This window comes from Vigna unguiculata, chromosome 3, assembly GCF_004118075.2.
Source record: "Vigna unguiculata cultivar IT97K-499-35 chromosome 3, ASM411807v1, whole genome shotgun sequence".
Lineage (NCBI taxonomy): Eukaryota > Viridiplantae > Streptophyta > Magnoliopsida > Fabales > Fabaceae > Vigna > Vigna unguiculata.
Window position 1 is genome coordinate 25,304,798 of NC_040281.1, and position 9,244 is coordinate 25,314,041.

The 9,244-nt window shown below is 38.9% G+C and overlaps 1 long non-coding RNA gene across 1 annotated transcript; it reads left to right on the forward strand.

Annotated features, from left to right (window-relative positions):
• Nucleotides 1-1,977: 1,977 nt before the first annotated feature.
• On the forward strand, nucleotides 1,978-8,623 carry LOC114177179. The gene is made up of 3 exons (XR_003603104.1): nucleotides 1,978-2,417; nucleotides 3,777-3,842; nucleotides 8,412-8,623. It is a non-coding gene; the product is annotated as an uncharacterized LOC114177179 (long non-coding RNA).
• Nucleotides 8,624-9,244: the final 621 nt, after the last annotated feature.

A 9,244-nucleotide genomic window follows, 5' to 3' on the forward strand; every position in this document is an offset into this window, starting at 1 on the left:
CCAAAAAAATGCAGCAATGCATCTATACCTATAATGTCCATCAGCAACTACATCCACAACATCCTCAATGTAAGATTGACAAATCGGATGGAACTGTTCTAACATGGGTCTTCTCATTTCTTGCATTACACATTTTGCCTTCAATTTATTTTCTTTCTTTGCAGCAAATGTGTCATGAATTCTCAATGAAGGCGTCAACATGCTCGATATGAAAGGGATCTCGTTTTGTTGACTTTTGAGATCAATGACTTTTAGGTGCACCCTTCGTTTTAATTTTATTCGCTGGCGGCAACATCAATGTCATCGAAGGGCAAACTATGTCAAGTAATTTTTATTTAATGGTCACTTTTCTTGTAATATCAACGTCTTTGAAACGATTGAGCACTAGGTCAAATTCTCTTTGAATAGATAATTGCCCTTGCAGTTATGAAGAGGAAACATTTGAGATGGTCAACCTAGTCAACATTATATGAATTTTTTTCAAAGGAATCATCCCAGAGTCATATCGTGCTAATTCACAAGCACATGGAAGACTATATGTCTTTCTCAGTACGCAACCACAATGACTAGTATCAAATCCTATTTTCTTAACTCTTTTTAACTTCGGAGCAAGGAGTTCTAAGGCATATCTAGATACATATCCCACCAACCTTTTATAACTCAATGTCTTGTAAGAATCACTCATGAGGTTAAGACTTCTTTTGAAAGACGACTTTATTTCGTTATGTTGCAGAATAATGACGTAGTGAATTCCATCCCAACACGAGCATAGGTCATCCATACTACTTCCAAGAACTTTCTTTAGGCTTTAATGAGCAGACTCAACTCTAATACAAATTTTATAGTACATCACATAAACCATAAATGAATTAAATAATGAATATATAAGATGCAAACATACCCACTTGATGTTTTATTTCCTAAATGCAAAACTCTGTTTGTCCAGGCCTTCACAAAGTATTTCTTATAAGGAATGATCCATAAGTCATTAAGATATTTGAAGAATAAAGGCCACGACTAACAAACAAGCTGAAGGCGATTAACACAATCGGTAAACTTACACTCATCTTCATAATCCATTACATTTTCCCATGCTTGCAGCACAACATCCCATGCATCAATAGAATTCACTAACATTTTGCATTTTGCCTAGACATTTTTCTGAATGTGGAAACAACACAGAAGATGATAATATTTAGGGAAGACAATGCTAATAACATTCATTAAAGCCAAATTCTTGTTAGTAACAATGACTTGTGGACCACCCTCAGACGTCATAAAGAGACCTCTTAGCCATTCAAGAGCCCAAGTGTATTATTTTGTCTTTCACTAGATAAAAATGCAAATGTGGTTGAGAACATTAACCATGCTGAAGTAACACCAACAAATGGCAACCAGAGTATTTGACAAATCATTGCTCCTTAGTCAACTATTGTAGTTTTTAACATTAAAGCACAATGGTCTGATAGTTGTCTATCATGAATATGTTGTTTGCAGCCACACCATTTCTCCAACCACTCATGGGATACTAAGATTCTATCTAGCCTACTTTTTTCTATACCATTTGGCATGTACCATGTATGCTTTCTACCAATTATTAGCACGTCTAACATTTCAATTTTCTTCATGAAGTCACTAATCATTTTCATTTCTCTTTTACTACTACTCCCTATGCGTAAACCTTTCCTCTCATTCAGTTTTCTGACTACATTAAAATCCCCAAGTATGCACCACATTTTGCAAGGTTCTCACATTTTGATGCACTACAAAAAATCATGCTAATAATGGCGGTTTTAATATGGCAGTTCTAAAAAACTGCCATAATTTTCTTTATATTATGACAATTTTAACTGCCATATTTTGTATTCAAAATATGGAATTTCCAAACGCTATATACTATACATATAATAAATATATCGTTTTTTCTTTTGCTTTTCATTCTCTCATTCTTATTTTTCTATTACTGACTTAAAAAGATACAAATCAGTTTTTCTCTATTTTGAATTTTAGGGTTCTGAGAACCCCATTGATATTGAGAGCATTGTGTATCCAAAGGCAAGGTTGAGTGTGCTGCCGCGGTCGTTCTCAACTCCTTCGCCTACCTCCCCGTGTCGTAGAGCGTTACTAATCGCCATCCCACCACCTCATCCTACACCTCGACTTCGATGTTGACACCATTGACACCACCCTTGTCACTAACCTCGACCTCCACCTCATCCATGTCCACATCTCGCGTGTCGAGGAGATCACTAACACCGTCATGGCGCTCTTCGTCGGCCTCCTCCGTCACACACACATCATCTCTCGCCATGTGGTCTTTATCTTCGATTGGCTTAGCTCCGTCCAGTCTCTCTACTACGAGATGCGTCGTTGTTTGACCTCGTTCTCAGCATCGTCGAAATCTCCAGGTTCGCTAGGTATTTGGCCATTCGCAGCTTGGCCTTCAAAACGAGTGTGCTCTAATTTGATACTCAAGCAAAACATATTTTTAATCTTTCTTTCATTGAGCGAATAACCCTTCTTCAATTGAAATTAAAATAGTAATCGATGTTCTTATGGTTTAATTTTATGATCCACCTTTTAGCCTTTCCCTTCTTATCTTTATTTGATAAGATCAGTAAGCAAAGAGATATGATGATTTTTACATTGGTCCATGTTTCTGAATCACCGCGACCGACAAATCTTACCAATTTCTGATAACAGCTATAACTTTTATTTTAGTTGTATTGGTTTCTGTAATTGTATTCATGCTTGTATTGTGTTTTGTTTTAGGTCAGTGACATTCTACTTTATATGCAGTATACGCTATTCTGATTTATTATGCGAGCGGATATTTATTTGTAGATGAGAGCCAATAATTTGTTATTTTCTAAAGTGTTTTTATTGTTAATCATGTAGTTTGAACTGAAGTAAAACCTTTTTATATTAAAGTTTTTTTTTTTGTATATCTTATTCTGCTGTGATGAGAACATGTAAAATTGGGCATTTATATGTTGTGGAATGCTGATGAAACCATAACAACTATGAAACTTGGATATTGATTTTTTCAATTAAATGATGGACAACCATAGCAAGAAAGTTTGAAAAAGTTTTTAATTTTTCCTATTTTTGATGTTGGTCTTTAATTGTTGGCGATGAAAATCCAGCCTTTTCATTCAGGTACTGCACACTAAGAGGTTGGTGTAACAAATCCTTCCACCTGAGGAATCCTAGGTGTCCATAATGCAATTACTTATTTAACTTTTGTTTTAATCTATTTTATTTTCTTTGCATGAATTAGGCCAACTTAACTATTTGTTTGCCCTTTTCAATATTTTATGTTTCATTCCAATAATGATTTAGGAATATGACATTGCTGCTTATGCCTCTTTGATACCGCAAATAAACGTGTTGCCTGGATATTTAGTTAAATCATGAAATTGAATCTTCATTGCAAAAACAAAGAAATTTACTATAGTAAACTCAAATTGAATTAATTTTTATTTTTGAAATCTGGTAGGATATATGATACTCATTATTGTTGTCTAATGGTTGATCAAACTTACAAAAAAATGATGTTTGTTTTATGAATGTTATTATGCTCACAAAGTGTTGTGAACACCACATGCCATGTCATTTTCATTTTTGAGCCAAATGCCATTTTAATAGATATAAGTGGATATTTTTAATAATGATCTCATGCTTTTTAATCCAATCCTAAGAGGTTGGGTGAAGCTGATTTCAAATGATTGTTTTCTTTCTACCAACATAAAAGTGACTTAGTTCCTTTGTAATAGATGAACTTGATTGCAAAGTTGAATAACCCATACATTGTGGAGTACAAAGATGCTTAGGTGGAGAAGGTAGGGACTACTTTTCTTCTTAATTTAAAACTTTTCAGTCATACGTTTATATAGACATGAAAAACTAAGTTTGAATATTTACAAACAATCAACTCATTCTGATCTAACCACACTTCATAGGCATGTTTATGATATTTTATATTTTGTAGGAGGACCAAATATATTTGAATAAGTTATAAGTTTTTTTTTATTCCAGGTACCCGATGTTAGAAGTGGTGCTTGTAACGTCCCATTTAATCAATAATCCTAATTAAAGAAAACGTTACATAAGATAACATAGTAGCACGGTCTTTGAGCATAAACACTACTCCTTACAATATTCAAGGCAGACGACGATGCCAAAACAAAACAAGATACAAAGTTCAATAGTTATCAAATTGAAATTTAAAGGACAAGCCAATACATGGGCCATAGTCCTATAATAAAGCCCAAAATAGTAGAATCCAGCCCAGGTAGGCTACGCAGCGGAACCATCACTTCCCTATTGACCACGAATGTTTCTCGCATTTGCTCACATCAATAAATTGATGATCATCGCAAAAAGAGAAAATCACACATACAGGACATACAACAAACAACAGAAGGGTAAGCTAGAGCCAAAAAATAGTTTATCATGCAGTTACATACAATTTCATAGTTCAAGATACATATGTCAACCCATCATGTTATGACTTACAAACAATACACTAAGACTCAGACACGACTCATCTAGATACGTATAATTTAGTTGGATTTAGCGGATGCTTTCACTTGTGGTGGATTCCCTACTCTATCAAGCTGCTCACCCCCGAGCTAAGTGTTACAATGTCTCAACCCCCCCACACAAGGTTAGCCCTTAATGGGTTTCGAGCCTCCTACTACTCTCACCACAGGAGTCAGTCCGCTCTATGTGAGACTAACTGGCTCCTTAGAACGTTAGGATGCAACCTTACCTTGAATCCTTACTAAATTATATAGATGGGGCACCACCATGAACTCCCACTAATAAGGGCCATGGAATTACGTTTCGACTAATTGAGGCACCACCATGAAGTCTCACCTCGAGGCTCATGGAATTACGTCCTAACCACATACAACTCAGATTTCCAATAATCACATCAAATCCTTTATCATGCCATAACCATGCCACTTTGATAACCAACCATCTCATTCAAGTCACATGACAAGATCATACCAAACCTATCATTCACAACCCATGAACCATATCACTCATGCATAATCATTCTTCTCATGCTTTTAACATAACAATTCAAATCAAGCAAGTGCCAACCATCCAAGAAAAGAGAAACAACAAATAGCAAAGCATCCTCGCCCAACTCCTCGCTCAGGCTGAAAGGTCTCGCTCAGGCGAGAGGGTCTCTCTCGCTTAGGCGAGCTCCCTTCACCTAGGCGAGAGCTCGAGCAGAGTGGAATAGTGGCTTACGCGTTCTCTCGCTTAGGCGAGACCTCCTCACCTGAGCGAGATAGACTCTCACTCAAAACAGGAGCCTGTCGCTTGAGCGACAGCTCGCGCAACCAATATGGGCGAGTTGCTGCAGATCTCGCCTAGGCGAGATACACTCGCTTGGGCGAGAAAACCAGAACCCTCCACTGTTTCACGCAGGCCAACAACAATATTCCATCGAAGCAAAACACATATTTCATTCAAGACATCACATACACCATACATACATCAGAAACACGAAATAAGCCTAAAAATGGTAAAGAATCAATTTAAACTTAGTGACCCTAGCTTCCTTTACCTAGAAATAAGCTAGCAAGGGACCTTGATGCTTAACCCCACAAACACAACAGCTTCGAGAGTAGTTTTAAGAGTTACATATAGCGACAGTGAAAGGAAATGAGGTCACTACTGTGAACTGTAAGACCCGTAGAATTTAATTAATTAAATAAATAATTAATTAATAAATACGGGAGGGGTAATAATTATGACATTAAATGATGGTTGGTATGACGTGGTAAAGTACTAGCTCAAATGGTTGAGAGTACTTTAATTGTGTGATAGGACTTGGGTTCGAGTCCTATGCATGATACTTTTTGTGTTATTATTATTATTTCAATCTATGAAAGCATGTTCTGTTATGATATGATGCTTGAATTGTGATGGTTAGCATGAAACATGATTGGTTGAAATGGTTATGCACTTGAGTGGTAACAAAGGGTAAATGAAATTTAATTCGTTTTAATATTTTAAGTAACCTAAAGTACTAGTTTAAAAGGAAAAAGTTGGAGTTTATGCAAGGTTTTGGCAAGCTGGAATAGTAACCTAAATTAGAGCACAAAAATCAGAGAGATTGGTGAGGTTTGAGTGAGGTTCTGGTGAGGTTTGAGTGACCACATCAAGAAGGGGAAGACATAGAGATCATTGGAATATCTCACACAACTCAATTTAAGCAAAGGAAATTCCAGGTTAGGGGAGCTTTCTACGTTAATTTTGATTGTTTGGTCTGAACTGTATGGAAATACTATGTAATTTAAGCATGTTTTGTGTCTGCATCATAATTTCGTTGAATTCTGGAATTTTTCCAGAAACCGCCTGGCGGGCTATACTTAGCCGCCAGGCGGCTCATGCATTTGAATGTGTATTGTGGGGATTTCTGGGTGCAGCGCCTGGCGGTGAATCCCTGAACCGCCAGGCGGCTCAAGGTTCGTGAGCATTCTGGGTTTTGGTGATGAACTGCCTGGCGGTGATGAATTTCCGCCAGGCGACGCGAGACTGAGTTATGGTTTTCGTCAATTCTGGGTGTTATAACGTGATTCTGATCGGAGGGAAATTAGGGGTTGGTGAGTTAGAGATGATGTAACGTCATATTTTATGGAGATTCCGTATATTTAGCAGATGACTTTGATGGAACAGTGTACAAGAACTCTAGGGTTAAATGTTGGGATTCCATTAGTTATGATTCGAAATTGGATACTGGTAGAGTATAGTGGGATTAATCGATCATTGTATTTGAGTCTGAATTATCTTGATTGTGCTGGAATATGAGCGGGGGCTGATGAGGAGTCGCGTAGTAGGAAGAATGGTGAAGTCAGTGCCGTTGGGAAGAATCTGGAAATGCCAGATGGTATGCACCGCCTGGCGGTACGAGGATTGCCGCCAGGCGTCGACGCAGACATTGTAACCAGGTTGGATGAAACCAAAGTTGGAGAGTTGGGAGGGTTTATTCTGGAATGAATTGGTTCAGTATGGTGGAATAAGTGTTGGGAAATCCATGGGTCACAAATTGTTTTTCTGCCTTGATTGTGGTCACGTATGTTGGGTATGTTTTATGAATTAGCGAGCTTAAGAAAGGCCTGAGATGTTGAACTAATTTTTCTAATATGGGTATTAGTAATTTGGTTACTTGGGTTCATGGTACTGCTTGAAATAAAGTCTTAGAATAGGGACAGTTAGAATTGGGGAAAATAAGAATGACACCCAACCATGGGTGAGTTCCTTGGCTTGTGATTATTTTGTGGAGAGTTGTAGTAGAGAGGGAAAGTGGTAAAGTTTCATCTAAGTGAACAGTACCATGCCCTGAGCTAGGAGTATAATGGATTGAGGATGGGTGTGAGGGCAAGATGCGAAGAGTAATTGACCAAAACCAGTACTGCATAAGTACTGATACGGCGCCTGGCGACAGAGTTAGATCCGCCAGGCGGTAGAGAGGCAACAGTGGGGTTCTGGTGCAGGAGGCGCCTGGCGGCAGGGGGGGTTCCGCCAGGCGATGGCGAGGAAATTCGTGGTCTCTGGAACAGCGTCCGCCTGGCGATAGAAACGGTTCCGCCAGGCGGTAGTTGCAGAATTCGTGATTTATGGGGCGCTTGGCGCCTGGCGGCACGTGTCCCCCGCCAGGCGGTCTGGAAGCTGGCAACGCCTAGCGGTACGTGTCCCCCGCCAGGCGATTGATACTGTTGCAGCTTGAGTTTTGATTATGAATTTGTAATCTACAGTGCGTCTAGTGATGCTTTAAGGGTGAGATTGCTGGTGTTCCTGGAGTTGTGGCTCGGAACGTATCCCTTGAGTTGTGGCTCGGGATAAGGGTTAAGCACGTGGTATTCCTTGAGTTGTGGCTCGGAATGGCATCTCTAGAGTTGTGGCTCGAGATGGCGGATGAACACGAGGAACCTTTGAGTTGTGGCTCGGGTTGGCGAGTGTTGCCGGTGTGAGTGTGCTGGTTGTGACCAGTACGGATGGGTCCGGATAGATTGCCCTCCTCAGTTGTTGGCTGACGAGTTTGGTAGTCTTGGGACGATACGGACTATGTTCGTATATGGGAACTCTACCTGGCGTTGCGGTGTATGATCCGTAGCATGTTTTCCCGCACGTGCTCTATCGGTTGTGGCCGATAGGTATGGCAGCAAAACACCTTGAAGAAATCCTTAGACATTGTAGAATACGAGTAATCTGATTGGGGGTCAGATGGTAGAAACTAAAGAACTGGGCAATGTGATCTGTTGATGTTATGTATAATACCTTGAGTTTATATGCTTATATTCTGCAACTTTATCCATGTAATTTAATTGTTAAGCTCACCCTATCTGCGTGTGTGTGGCGATGATCGTGTACGCGGTACACGGGAGCAGATGTTGGTGATGCAGGTGACTCTGGTGCAGCTTAGTCGCGGAGAGGGGATTGACTTGGGGAACTGTTATATGTATTTATTTATTTTGAAAACAATTGTAAACCCTGATGGGTGACTTGATGTCATTGTGGTTTTAGTTTTGTAATAGACGCTCTAAAAATTATCCGCTCAATTAATAAAGCTTTAAATTTTCCCGAGTTTTGGGAAAATGAGGTATTATTAAATGCGCTGTTTTTTTTTATTTATTCCATTTAATTATTTATAAATTAGTAATATCCTGACGGGATGTTACATGAACCCCACCTGGAACTACGAGAACCAACCAAAGGAGAAAAGGTATGGGTTAAGGGACGATTTACGTGGAGTGGAACGAGCTTGTGCGAACTTAGCAATGACGTAGACCAAACCCTAGCAGCGCAAATGGCTGGAAAAATATAAGAAGGGGGAGGCTGTTTTTCTGAAATGTGAAAGGAAAGGAAGTGTTAGCTGGTTTTGGGGCTTTGGGGTGCCCTATGGGCCAACCCTTAGGCCCATTAGACTTTGGGACAACCCTTAAGTATTAGGCTGAAAAGTAAGAGGGTCTTACAGTGCTCCATCACCTATTGGTATAAGAAAATCAAGCGGGGCAGAAAAGACAAGTTAGGAACATAGCTATAGAAATTTAGCAAAATGTATTATAATAATGTTTTAGATTTTTTTTTGGCTTTTGTTTTCAATGTGAAAAATTTTGGATGGTTTTTCATAATATCAATTTTTTAAGTATGGAATATGAATTATGAATGAAAGTATTAATGATCAAGATGTTGTCTGTGATTTTTTTAATTTTATGGAAAA